The sequence below is a fragment of the Bos indicus x Bos taurus genome, chromosome 22 (genome assembly GCF_003369695.1).
Source record: "Bos indicus x Bos taurus breed Angus x Brahman F1 hybrid chromosome 22, Bos_hybrid_MaternalHap_v2.0, whole genome shotgun sequence".
Lineage (NCBI taxonomy): Eukaryota > Metazoa > Chordata > Mammalia > Artiodactyla > Bovidae > Bos > Bos indicus x Bos taurus.
The window spans coordinates 6,548,257-6,562,534 of record NC_040097.1 but is presented as its reverse complement, the minus strand read 5'-3'; the positions used below and the strand labels follow the sequence as shown (position 1 = coordinate 6,562,534).

Below are 14,278 nucleotides of genomic sequence, written 5' to 3'. Positions count from 1 at the left end.
CCGCCGCCAGGCACGACCCCCCCCCCCAACCCCGCGCCCATGCGTCATCAGCCTGCGCGGCGGCCGCTCCTGCAGCTGCCGCCGCCGCCGCCACCACCGCCGGGGAGCTCGATGGGCTTCTCCTGCGCGCCGCCCTGTGTCTGGCCGAGTCCAGGGAGCCGCGGCGCCTCGTGCCGGGGAGCCATCGCTGCAGCCCAGGGCCGGGTCCCAGGTCGAGGGCTGAAAGGGGAGCGACGACGGCAGCGGCAGCCGGAGCCCCACCAGGGGGGCCTGGGACTGGGGAACTGCCTCCGGCTTCACGGTCAGTCGGGTGAGGAAACTGGGATCGGGTGAGAAAGCTGGGGCGAGACGACAGGCGCGGGCCGGGGCCGGAGCTCGAAGGACTAGCGGTGGAAGAGGCGTGCGGCGCAGTTTGCTCAGAGCTGGAGTTGAAGTGGCCGGTCGTGTGTGTGCGTGTGTGTTGAAGAAAGAGACCAACCCCAAGTCAGAGGTGCCGGACGTCGCGATTGGCCTGAGAGAGGCTGTCTCTTGGCTCTCCTTCCTGCCCTCATGTGTTGTATTTCTCTGGCCCATGGGATGGTGGGGAGGAAAGAAGCGATCAAGCTCTCTTTAGGTCGTTCTCGGTGATAAGGATCTGGGCCGGGAGTGAATGCCCGTCTAGTCCCGAGATGTCTTCAGCTGCACCCCAGGGATTCCCCCACCCCCACCCCCGCTGTCTCTGGGGCTGGCTGACCGAACGCTGACCCCCCGGAGCCTTGCAGGATCCCTATGCCCCGGATGGTTGCCGGAGCTTTGTCCCAAAGAGAGTAGAGGGGAGAGTCTTGATCAGCGCTGGCGGGAGGGTTGCGGGGGCGCAGTGCCCCGACGTCCCCAGCGCTTTCCAGCAGGGACTGGAAGCCCTGGCTTGACCGGGTGATCGCTGGGAACCGTGGACAAAAAAAAAAAAAAAATGCCGGCCTCGGTCGTGACCAAGTAGGAATATGGGCCTTGAATACCCAGAAAGGATACCTGCAAGGTGAACGTGGGGTCACTGAAGGAGCCCATTAAGGCGGAGTTGATAAGGCAGGAAACAGATTTTAAAGGAGCCACATAGATAAATGGAGGAAAATTAACCCAAAACGATAGTAGCAACGAGGGCATCTGATGACTTTTCCAAGTGCCCCACTTTTGAGGAACCTCCCTGTTGTCAGAAGTGAAACTAACCCTTGACTGCTTGATCGTCCAAAGAATGGTGAAACTAACCCTTGACTGCTTGATCGTCCAAAGAATGGTCGGGTCCCAGATAGTAGCCTCAATACAGTTTCACATATAACTCTTGGGAGCCTACTGTTGATGAGCTTTGTGCTAGCTTTGAGACACTGAGACAAGTGAAACACAGCTTCTGCCCAGAGAAGCTCCCAGGCAGAGGGAAGGCTCCAGACCCAGCATAAACGTGGTGGTGAAGAGCTGTAACAGTGGCACCAGGGAACATAGTGGGATAGGGAGGTGGTATACCCTCTGAAGAGGGTATGGAGAGGAAGTACCTGCCCACATTCTGAAGCGCTAAACTGCGGAGCCCCCAAATAAATGATCTCTGCTTAGTAGACTGGACCTTTAGTTGTTTTGGGCGTCTCTCCGTAACTCTCTGCTGGCGTACCTATAGGGAGGATGTCTTGCAGTGTTGAATTTTGCCCTCCGGGAAACTCGGAGAGGTAAACCCAGAAGAGTTTCCTCCTTCATGAGAGTACAGGTGCCCCACCTGTTGGGACAAATGCACCTTGAGGCGTTTGTGTGATTGAACACCTGGATTCTAATGAGCACCTGGGTGATGAGCTAACAGGGGACTTCTGATGTGAGAAATGGTGTCTTGCGCTCGAGATCGCTCCGAAAGAAGAGACCCGGATGTGAAATTTTAATAGGTAGGATATCTAAGAGGATCAAGGGTTTAAAAAGTGGCAGCGAATAGATCAGAAAAGACAGGGAAAGAAAATTCTGAGTTTGGATACCATGGGATCATATTTATGTAAAAATCTTTCAGTGTGTCTTTAAAACTATAGAACATACATTTGAAGTGTTTCCCAGATAAATGACTAAAGATTCTCTGCTGGAGAAGGATTGGCAGTATTTGCTAAATAACATTACAAACAATGTCTGACATGTTAGCCTAAATCGATACAAGAGATACAAACAATCGAATGTTCGTTTTAAATTCTCTGCTAAAACAATGACACCTTCACTGACTGTTGTACTTTAATGCAGCCAGAACATTTTTTATCACATTGGTTGTGATCATACATTAGATATTTCAAAACCCCATAAATTCAGAGTTCTTTTTGGTTTACTGAAGCAGTTCAAAGACTGTACGTTTGCCAGAAAATCAAAACACCAAGGATGGCATATTATTCTATTAACCAGCTTGTTTTCCCATCACTGTCAGATTCTTTTGCGTGCATACTGATTTGTAGGTCCGTCTGTCCTAAATCTCTGTATTCTTATTAATTATATCTAATAATAACTGAAGCATAATAGTGCTTACTATGTGCCCAACTCTGTTCTGAAGCACTTCACAAAGACTAACTGATTCATTCCTATTAACAATAGCCCTGTGAGGCAGGTGCTATTATCCTATTTTACAGATTGGGAAACTGAGGTACAGAGAGATTGTCTTGACCAAGGTCCCAGGTCACGTAACTGGGAAGCAGTAGAGTCAGGATTTGAGAGCAGACAACCTCGATCCCATACCTACATTCCTAACCACCCCCTTATGCAGGTGTCCCCTTTCATTTCATTCACCAGAGCATTTGAAGGAAGCCTGTGTTTCTGAGTGAACTCCCGGTGTTGGTGATGGACAGGGAGGCCTGGCGTGCTGTGATTCATGGGGTCGCAAAGAGTTGGACACGACTGAGCTACTGAACTGAACTGAACTGTGTTTCTTATGGGCTTCCCTTGTGGCTCAGCTGGTAAAGAATCCGCCTGCAATGCGGGGGATCTGGGTTCGATCCCTGGGTTGGGAAGATCCCCTGGAGAAGGGAAAGGCTACCAACTCCTGTATTCTGGCCTGGAGAATTCCACGGACTGTGTAGTCCATGGGGTCGCAAGAGTAGGACACAACTGAGCACCTTTGACTTTCACACTTCACCTTGTTTCTTGTCAGTTTCCCAGGTGGCTCAGTGGTAGAGAATCCACCTGCAATGCAGGAGATATGGGTTCGATCCCTGTGTGGTGAAGAGCCCTTGGAGAAGGAAATGGCAACCCACTCCAGTTTTCTTGCCTGGGAAACCCTATGGACAGAGGAGCCTGGCACCCACTCCAGTTTTCTTGCCTGGGAAACCCTATGGACAGAGGAGCCTGGTGGGCTACAGTCCATGGAGTCGAAAGAGAGTCAGACACGACTGAGCAGCTAAACAATATATTTGTTATGGGAGTGGTAATGCCATATAAGCTATAGTTAGTTTTAATTCCAAAAGCAAGGAATGTGTTCCTTTCTCTAGGGGAATGTTGAGGGTGGTGCTTGTAGGAAGCCCCTGTGTCTGTTTCAGCCAGCTCTTTTAGGTAAGGGGAAAGGTTACATACAGACCAAGTAGAGCTTAACTCAATGTAGGCGAGAGCCCTCAACAGCAGAGAAGGCCAGTAGATCTGGTAGAGGGCTGAGATAGGCGTGGAGACCCAGATTCCAGCCACGTGCTTATTCCCAGAATAAATATCTAAGAAGCTCTTCAAACAATCAGGAAGTATTTGTTTGCATGGCTGTGTGTCCCTAGTGTTCCCGTGGGCCTGCAGTGATAAGGAAACTGCAAACACACACCTGCCTAAGAGAAGCTGGAGATTGTATTCTGACCGGGGAGCCCAGGCTCTTGAACTAGTGCATGAACAAGACAATAAAATAAAGTGCTCACTTGAGACACATGGCAATTAGATGAGAGGCCTGGCTAGAATGAGGTGCTAATTGGGCAGGCCAGGCATCAAGGGCAACAGGTAAAGAGCTGCTGTTAGCCACTGGCAGCAACAATAACTTTACAGCTGTAGAGGAAATCTGTCCCACCTACCCTTGTTAATTACAGCAATAAAAGTTGGTTTAGGGGAGAGCTTGGGGCATTGCTGAGTCCATGGTGCTGAAATTGCAGAGAGCTCTTAAAAGAGAGCTCTTAAGATCTCAGCAAGGGAACACTGTATTCCTGGTCTTAAGCAGAGGAAGCCAAGTTTTGGGCCTTTTCCTTTGCATTCCTCCACTTAGCAAAGCAGAGCACCAGAAAAGCAAAAGTGAGCTATTGCTGGGGACTGCCCTGGCAGAGGGGTTAAGACTTCACCTTCTGAGGCAGGGGATGGAAGTTCATATCTCTGGTCAGGGAGCTAGGATCCCTCATGCATTGTGGCCAAAGAAACAAAACATAAAAAAAAGAAACGGTACTGTGACAAATTCAATAAAGACTTTAAAAAAATGGTCCACATCAAACCAATCTTTACCAAAAAAAAAGAGCTATTGTTTTCTCTGTAGCTCTGTTTCCTTTAAACACTTTGCACTTGTCCTGCCTCTGCCTTGTCTTAAAGAACACTCAGTATAAATAACCTGTCACAGGCCCGCAGATCTGTCTGTCTCGCTATTGTAGAAACCATGCCTTGTAATTCCAGTGATAGGAAAATTGATGGGGATACACAGGTAAAGCTTATTCTACTGTAGAGGAAGGGTCTTCCTGGGTGTTTCATGTTAAGAGAATGGCAGGGTGCTGCCCATGTCTTTCATGAGGGCATGTAGTATGAGAAAGGGGCGCTCATGTGTCCTGACGAGCCTATCTAGAAACATTTTAACACACGTACATCCCGGTGGGCTACAGTCCATGGGGTCACAAAGAGTCGGACATGACTGAGCCACTAATGCGCACACATACCCCCTGAGGAAGGTGTAAAGTCTGGCCATTGACCTGTTGGGGGAGCCAAGGAGGTTAATACCACTCCACCTCGGGTTTCGTCCTGTTTTGTTTGTTTGGTTTTTCATTTTTAAATCATTTCCAGAGACAAATGACCAGGTTATTACTGGCTCTCAACTGTAAAGGTAAGAAGACCACCTTGCATGTCCCACCTAATCCAGTCATTCATCTAGGCAATTCACAGTTTCCTCCGAATTGAATGGGCTTCCCTGGTGGCTCAGTAGTAAAGATTCTGCCTGTAATGCAAGAGACACGAGTCCGATCCTTGGGTCAGGAAGATCCCCTGGAGAAGGGAATGGCTACCCGCTCTATTTTCTTGCCTGGAGACTCCCAGGGACAGAGGAGCCTGGTGGGCTACGGTCCATGGGGTCACAAAGAGTCAGACACGACTGAGCACTCATAGACACACTCCAAAGTGTAACCATTCAGCTATGTAGAGACTTGTTGATTGAACTCTTCAAATTTTCTGGTCAATTTGAGACACGAATACCTCCTGTTCAGGTTCAGTGGTTGAAATGCCCTTGGGTAGGATTGCTTTTTCACCTTTGGACAGTGGCCCTGGGGGGACAAGTGCAGTTGTGGCTGCAGTTCCCGTGCAGTAAGTTTGGACTTCGCTTTGTACAGAGTGTGCGTTTCTAAGTCAAGACGGGGTAGCAGAGCATCTCGAAAGATGGGTTGGCTAGGAAGATAAGGGTCTATGCTGGAAAGACTACTGGGCATCTCTTCCAGTGAGCCAGACCTTGCCACTAACTTGCTTTGTGACTTTGAGCAGGTCAAGCTCTCTAAACCTCATTTTACACGAAAATGACCTCTCTAAGCAGGTTATAGAAGCCCCAGTAGATCTTGGATTTACAGACATTTAAACATTGAAAAGTGGTCATGTTTAATTTTATATTTAAGACTTTCCTTTAACTACTTTCTAATGTTTGATGTATTTTAATAGTGCTTTTCCCACTCCACAAAACATTAAATGAGAGAACAAAGGAAGCGGTAATTACATGCCATATTTCATTGAAAAAATTGAACATGCTCAGGAAAATTGCTAACGGTTGTTGGTGGGTTTCTTTCTGAATATTAACAAAGAATAGGGGTAGGACGTTAAAGGATACTTTTGATAATTTTTAAAAAATCCAAGAAATTAACAGAGATGTTGAATTTGTTCCTGAGAACAGAGAAATCAGAATCTGAGTCCTGCAGCAGACCTTAGCAGTCAGCTTAGTCTTCCCTCTTACTTTATGGATGAGGAAATGGAGCCCATGGAGGTAACTGTCTTACCCCAAATTGTGAGTTAGTGAGCAGCAAGGTGCAGAGTAGAATTCTGGCTGCTTGACTCCAAACCGAGTCTTCATTCCACTTTCATCTGTCTCCAAAGCCCTCCAACAATTCGTCCTGGCAGACAGGGGCAGTGGACATGTGAAGCCTTGCTTCCTCGGGCCAGACTCCTCCAAGGCCCTGCTCTTGCAGGACTTACAGGACTTGGGGTGAGTGGAATCAGCAGGGACCCTCCTTGAAGCCTGGCACAAAGGTCATAACTGGTTTTCTCTTCTCCTCCCTTAATTCGTCTTTCAGATCCCTCCAAGCACTGTTGCTTTTAGTCCCTACAAAAGCCAGGTTTTTGCCTGAGTGATGTCACAGAGGCTGCATGTCTGCACATGGCACAATGTGGGGCCGGGTGCCATTTTCAGCACCCTCAGGTGGGACCCTTTGCTGGGTGCTCTCAGCCTAGCATGGGTGGGCTTTCCCCCCAAACAAGCAGCGTGCTGGAACCTGGCCCTCCCGGAAGTGTCCCCCAGCAGAAGCAGACTTTAGGGCCTCGATCTTAGGGTGACTCTTCTGGCTGAAGCTCCATAGTCCTCCTGCTCCCTCAGTTAAGGCAGGACCAGTCTTCTGAACGTTGGTTGGTGTTCAGCCAAGGCCTCACCTTAGGGCCCAAAATGCTTATGTTCAGCTCTGTGGTCTGTGAACAGCGCTGCACGTGGCCCACGCGATAGTGCCATCTCTTCCGTGACCATGTGTGGGCAAGAGATTGAAACTGTAAGTAAGCCAGGGTCACTGGCAGAAACACCAGCACCCCTCCCCCTTCTGGTTCTAGGTAATGGGCAATGTTAACGATCACAGAGAGCAGTTAAAGGTAGGCTCTGGGATGAGAACAGGCCTGGGGGTGTATCCTGTCTCCACTGCTTCCTAGCAGTGTTTTTCTTGTTTCATCACTCGGTTCATGTCCAGCTCTTTGCGACCCCATGGCCTGTAGCCCGCCAGGCTCCTCTGTCCATGGAATTTCCCAGCAGTGTGAACATAGGCTGAAGTGAAGTGAAGTTGCGCAGTCGTGTCCAACTCTTTGTGACCCCGTGGCCTGTAGCCCACCAGGCTCCTCTGTCCATGGAATTTCCCAGCAGTGTGAACATAGGCTAATCTTCCCTAAAAGAGGGTGGGAAAGTGCGTGCTTATCCTACAAGGTAGGACGGGAGGCTCGAGCAGGCTGAGAAGTGTCCAGCATACAGCCCAGTAGGTGAGACCTTCAGTGAGAGTCAGGGCCCTGCTCCACTTTCCACGTGGTCTGTGCTGGAGCAGCAGCCAAGCCAGATGCCCATCTCAGAACCTACCCTGACAGAAGCCAAGGGCAGGTCAGTGTCAAGTGAGAACCATTCACCTGATTTCAGAGGGTTCCACATACTTAGAGCGTGTCAAACGGGCTGACAGATATTAATTGGCTAGCTAAATCAGTAAGATGCTTTTGCTTTTTTAAAGGTTTTCCCTACTGGGTTGCAGACTTCCTGGAAGGAGGGGTTAATGTAGGGTGATGGCCGCATAAGCAACTAGTAGATGATGTTTAGTTGCTCAGTCGTGTCTGACTCTTTGCGACCCTGTGGACTGTAGCCCGCCAGGCTCCTCTGTCCCTGGGATTTCCCAGGCAAGAATACCAGAGTGGGTTGCCGTTTCCTTCTCCAGAAAATCTTTCCAACCCAGGGATAGAACCCGCATTGGCAGATAGATTCTTTACCTTTGAGCCACCGGGGAAGCCCGATTATTCGATATCATCCATTAGACCTAGAAAGGATGTTAGCCACCTCTCTAACTGTTCTATGGAAACCAACTGACTCCTTGAGCTTCGTTTCTTTATCCATCTGTAGAGGAGCCTGGGCTAGAGTCTGGAAGGGGTCAGCTAGTCCCAGCAGTCTCTTCCCGAAAGGCCGTGGATTTGAGGGCTGGGTGCTTTGCCCCATTAAAGAGACAGCCCATCGGCAGTGAAATGGCTCACAGAAGAAAGAAGGCTCCTTTTTTTTTTTTTTTTTAACAGTATTATAAGCTCCTAGGAGTGCAAGGAAAGTCTGCTTAGAGTCCATTTCTCAGGTTCTTAAAAGAAGGCCACAAAGTTTAGAGAACTGGTTGTCCCCAGTCGCTTGAAAGATAACATTAAAGCTAAGTTTCATTTAATGCCGTGACCTCTCCTTAGCACCATGAAATGTGTGCAAGGAAGTAGGAAGCAGAACTTGTGTATTCTGCTTGGTCATTCTCCTGGCCCCCTCTTGCAAAAAAAAAAAAAGAGAGAGAAAGGAAGAGCAGCCACGTACCGTTTTCAAAACGTGGTCTGTGGAGGCAGGCGGAGCTGGTTTTGGATCCTGGTTTTCTTTGACCTGGGGAATATTATTAAAAGCCTCTACACCTCCTTCTTTCCATCTCCACAACGACTGATAAAAGCTACTGTGCTAGGCTGGCCTGAGAGCTGAGAGCTGCTGGTTTGTGTGCATCCTCGGTCTTAACGGGTGCACGGTTCCTGTTAGTGCCCACCACTGTTCTTCATCTGAAAGCAGAAGAGTTTGACTGAAATCTATTAGATGGTCTTTATGGTTCTTCCTCACTCTAAAATTCTGACTCAGATAGCAACTGTTTTTACCAGTTGATCTCATGTGTGGTCTTGTTTTAATATTTTTCTCATCGTGGCAACATATGATAAAACATGCCCATAAAAAGCAATGAATGTGTGACCCAAATGAATGGTAGTTTCTACTGATTCCCCGTGTTTCTGACATGGATTGTGTGTGTGTGTGTGCGTGTGTTAGTTTTTCAGTCGTGTCTGACTCTTTGCGACTCCATGGACTGTATCTGCCAGGCTCCTCTGTCCATGGGATTCTCCAGGCCAGAATACTGGAGTGGGTTGCCATTCCCTTCCCCAGGGGATCTTCCCAACCCAGGGATTGAATTCAGATCTCCCTCATTGCAGGCAGATTCTTTACCATCTGAGCCACCAGGGAAGCCCGTGACATAGATTATGTCATCCTGTATGTGGGTGTGTGTGGTTTTTTTTTTTTTTTTAATAGATCCAGAAAGCCCAGAGGCAGTACACCAGCCAGCTTTAGTACAGTAGTACTCAGTTGTAGTAAGCGGAGGAACTGTTAGCCTCCATGAGTTTTCAAATCCAAAACTTTTTTCTGAAATGGAGACTCATTGTTGGGAGTCTGAGTTTGTACATGAATGGGTTTTATAAGAAGGTGTCTGATTATGAGACAAGAAGGCCACTTTAGCTTACCGACCACTTCCTGGTTCCCTTAGTGAATTTTAATGTGTATAGGATTTGCTTTTGGGGTATGATGTGTTTCTTTTCTTTCTTTCTTCCTCTCTCTTCCTCCCCGCTCCTTCCTCCCCTCCCTCTCTCCCTCCTTTCCTTTCTTTTCTTCTGTTTTTGTTAAAGTTAAGTATGACACAGACAGGAGGCAGGCAGGGGAAGCCAGACCCTCGTATATAGAGACACCGTGTAGACCCTTCGGTCAAGCCCCAGAACAGGCCAGCAGCTCTGCCTGTCTGGACGCCTTCCTGGCCTGCAGGGCGCAGTGCAGAGGGGAAGGTAAGGCACCTTGCCTTTGGGCCACACGCTTACCTTTGGGGAAAACTTGAGTGACTCGTTCTGGTTTTTATGAAGCATTTCGAACATATGCTTCATGGCTCATTCTTTTTCTGAGAATCATCCAAACATGGGTATAAAATTTACAATCCTTTTGGATCAGTATGCAAATTAACTGAAATTTAAGTAAAGACATAGATAAATCCATTTTTTACTTGATCAGATTCTTTTCCAAAGCTTCCAGGGAATGGACCTTTTATTCATCTTTGCAGTTGCAGGGCTGGCTTGTAAATACTTTCCTACTTGAAGTTCATTCTTCTAAAACATGAGAGGTTCTGAATCTATACAGTTCCAAGATCTGCTTGGATGCTGTGCTTGGTTGCATGTGTATACACGAGAGCGTGAGTGGGTGTGGTGTTTTTGGAAGGGAATCCTCACAATGTTCTTTGAGTTGCCTATAGGACTTCGGTTTAGATTTAGCTAAGCCGTGTGTGTGTGTGTGTGTGTGTGTGTGTGTGTGTGCGTGCGTGCGTGCATGTATATATGTGTATGTATATGTGTGTATGTATGCATGCATGAGCACTCAGTCATATCTGACTCTTGTCAACCCCATGGACTGTAGCCCGCCAGGCTCCTCTGTCCGTGAGATTTCCCAGGCAAGAATACTGGAGTGGGTTGCCATTTCCTTCTCCAGGGGATCTTCCTGACCTAGGCATCAAATCCACATCTCTTGTGTCTCCTGTATTGGCAGGCAGGTTCTGTACCAGCTGAGCCACCAGGGAAACCCATGACTTTAGTGTAGTATCTTGTCTCAGGAAAACAGCTGGCAATCTGAGAGGGTCTGGAGTTCTTTGGATATTCATTAGATCAAGAACAGTAGATATTTGGGGGCTCTAATAATCTGATACTGAACTTTTCTGTGATGGTCATGCCTTTGACCCTTGTTCACAAAGCATGGACTTCTGGTCAGTGTTCTGAGGCCAGGTGATAGATTGATAAGGATTTGCCCCTCACTCAACAAATACTGATGAATGGAACTTCCCTGGTGGTCCAGTGGCTAAAACCCAGGGGGCCTGGGTTCAGTCCCTTGTCAGGGAACTAGATCCCACACGCCACAACGGAGCCCTGGTGCAGCCAAATAAATATTTTTTAAAAAGTAAATAAAGTGATTAACTCCAGGCATATAGCTGGACTCTGCCCATCACTAAGTGTCAGCACTGGGCCAGGCCAGGGGTCTCGCCTGGCCACCAACCAGCTGTGGGCCACAGTGGAACGGGGCCTGTGAGCTTGGCCTATGAGTCACCACTTTGAAACCCTTTGAGCTGCCCAGCCATGGATAGGCAGCATGGACCTGAGTCCTGAGTGCTATACTGCAAGGGCTCTCGGGACCCTCGGTGGCATTTCACTAAGTACATTTTGGTCTGCTTATCTGGATTTGTGGAAGGGCACAGTTGTGGTCAAGCATAAGGAAGCACGTGTGTTACAGCTGAATCTGGGGGCCACTCTCTGGACCAGAAACGGTGGCGTTTTTTGGACGTTAGCACTCATGTCAGTCATTTCTTGATTTTTGCTTCTGTATCTCCAAGAAGGAAGATGAGGTGGTTTCCTGAGACCTCCACACACTACCCGCCACCGCAGAGCTCAGATTGTCATTCTGGACACCATCTGCCTTATCATCGGTTTCACTATCTCTGGGGAGCTCCACCTGTGGGCCTGCGACTCTCTCTGCTTTACTTCCGCGGCCCCAAGGCTTACTCCTTTTACCTTTCTGGCCCTTGGGTGCGCTCCTCTGTGGGGAGGGGAGAATAGTTACTTTGGGCTTGAATTACTAACATGTGAGAAAGCCATCTCTCTTTATTTTAATTACCGTGGTTCATACCTTTGTATTCTTTCTAAAACATGGTTATTTCTTTGCTTGGCTGCATCAGGTCTCAGCTGTGGCCCGTGATCGCCGTTTCACCACGTGGGGTCTTTCGTTGCGCAACAGACCCTCTAGTTGTGGCGCACGGGCTCAGTAGCTGTGGTGCTCTGGCTTAGCTGCCCTCGGCATGTGGGATCCCAGTTCCCCAATCGGGGATCGAACGCACGTCCCCTGCATTGAGAGGTGATTCTTGACCACTGGACCATCAGTGGTTAAGCCATCTATTTTTAATGCTACAAAACCCTTGACCAAAAAAATACAATTTTATTAAGCTTCCCAGACTTGCATTTTTGACAGATTAAAAGGTTTGTGGTGACCCTGCATTGAGCAAAGTCTGTTGGTACCATTTTCCAGCAGCATTTCCCCTCTGTATCATACTGTGGTAATTCTTGCAATATTTCAAGCTTTTTCATTATTATTGTATTTTCTGTGGTGATCTGTAATCAATGATCTTTGACGTTACAACTGTGACACTCTGAAGGCTCAGTCAGTCAGTTCAGTCAGTCAGTTCAGTCGCTCACTTGTGTCTGACTCTTTGCAGCCCCCATGGACTGCAGCATGCCAGGCTTGCCTCTCCATCACCAACTCCTGGAGCTTGCTCAAACTTGTGTCCATTGAGTCGGTGATGCCATCCAACCATCTCATCCTCTGTCGTCCCCTTCTCCTCCTGCCTTCAGTCTTTCCCAGCATTAGGGTTTTTCCCAAGGAGTCAGTTCTTCACATCAGGTGGCCAAACTATTGGAGTTTCAGCTTTAGCATCAGTCCTTCCAATGAATATTCAGGACTGATTTCCTTTAGGATTGACTTGTTTGATCTCCTTGCAGTCCAAGGGACTCTCAAGAATCTTCTCCAACACCTCAGTTCAGAAGCATCAGTTCTTCGGTGCTTAGCTTTCTTTATAGTTCAACTCTCACATCCATACATGACTATTGGAAAAACCAAAGCTTTGACTAGATGGACCTTTGTTGGCAAAGTAATGTCTCTGCTTTTTAATATGTTCTCTAGGTTTGTTATAGCTTTTCTTCCAAGGAGCAAGCGTCTTTTAATTTCATGGCTGCAGTCACCATCTGCAGTGATTTTGGAGCCCAAGAAAATAAAGTCTGTCACTGTTTCCATTGTTTCCCCATCTATTTGCCATGAAGTGATGGGATGGAATGCCAGGATCTTTGTTTTTTGAATGTTGAGTTTTAAGCCAACTTTTTCACTCTCCTTTTTCACTTTCATCAAGAGGCTCTTTAGTTCTTCTTCGCTTTCTGCCATAAAAGTGGTGTCATCTGCGTATTGGAGATTATTGATATTTCTCCCGGCAACCATGATTCCAGCTTGTGCTTCATCCAGCTTGGCATTTCACATGATGTACTCTGAATATAAGTTAAATAAGCAGGGTGACAATATACAGCCTTGATGTACTCCTTTCCCAATTTGGAACCAGTCTGTTGTTCCATGTCTGGTTCTAACTGTTGCTTCTTGACCTGCATTCAGATTTCTCAGTAGACAGGTCAGGTGGTCTGGTATTCCCATCTCTTGAAGAATTTTCCACAGTTTGTTGTGATCTATACAAACGCTTTGGCGTAATCAATAAAGCAGAAATAGATGTTTTTCTGGAATTCTCTTGCTTTTTCCATGATCCAGCGGATGTTGGCAATTTGATTTCTGGTTCCTCTGCCCTTTCTAAATCCAACTTGAACATCTGGAAAGTTCTCAGTTCATGTACTATTGAAGCCTGGCTTGGAGAATTTTGAGCATTACGTTGCTAACGTGTGAGATGAGTGCAATTGTGCGGTAGTTTGAGCATTCTTTTGCATTGCCTTTCTTTGGGATTGTAATGAAAACTGACCTTTTCCAGTCCTGTGGCCACTGCTGAGTTTTCCAAATTTGCTGGCATATTGAGTGCAGCACTTTCACAGCATCATCTTTCAGGATTTGAAATAGCTCAACTGGAATTCCATCACCTCCACTAGCTTTGTTCGTAGTGATGCTTTCTAAGGCCCACTTGACTTCACATTCCAGGATGTCTGGCTCTAGGTGAGTGATCACACCATCGTGGTTATCTGGGTCATACAGATCTTTTTTGAATAGTTCTTCTGTGTATTCTTGCCATCTCTTCTTAATATCTTCTGCTTCTGTTAGGTCCATATCACTTCTGTCCTTTACTGTGCCCATCTTTGCATGAAATGTTCCCTTGGTATCTCTAATTTTCTTGAAGAGATCTCTAATCTTTCCCTGAAAGGCTCAGTTGATAGCATTTTTTTTTAGCAGCCCCCAAGGCTGAGCCGCCAGTCCTGCTCGTTTCTGCTTACACGAGGACTCGTGTCGGGAGTGGGTCTTTGACAAAGAGCCTCAGCCCCAAGGATTGATATTTCCCTAATTGGAAAAGGAAAAGAGCGCTGTGTTTGCCTGTTGTCCATTGTTACTAGCAGCAGGGTGAAGGGAATGTGTACAGTTTGCTTTTCATGGTGGGTTTCCCCCCACATTTCTCAAATTTTCAGTTGGCTAACATAAGGAAAGGATACCGAAAGCTCAGCTTCTCTGTACACTGGTGCTGAATCGAATCTCGGGGACCGAGATTTGGGTGAAGTAGAAATGAGTGACTTTATTGCTTCACCAGGCAAA

The 14,278-nt window shown here is 47.5% G+C and overlaps 1 protein-coding gene across 7 annotated transcripts in view; it reads left to right on the top strand.

The window, feature by feature from the left end:
* Nucleotides 1–48: 48 nt before the first annotated feature.
* Nucleotides 49–14,278, top strand: part of ZDHHC3 (zinc finger DHHC-type containing 3) — a 59,541-nt gene continuing 45,311 nt past the window's right edge. For 5 of the 7 annotated variants that reach the window (XM_027522585.1, XM_027522584.1, XM_027522582.1 and 2 more), the window contains exon 1: nt 176–301. The gene's annotated coding sequence lies outside the window, so the exon portion shown is untranslated. Of the gene's footprint in view, nt 311–14,278 lie in introns of all 7 variants that reach the window. The other 2 variants (XM_027522587.1, XM_027522581.1) reach the window with 2 other exon arrangements.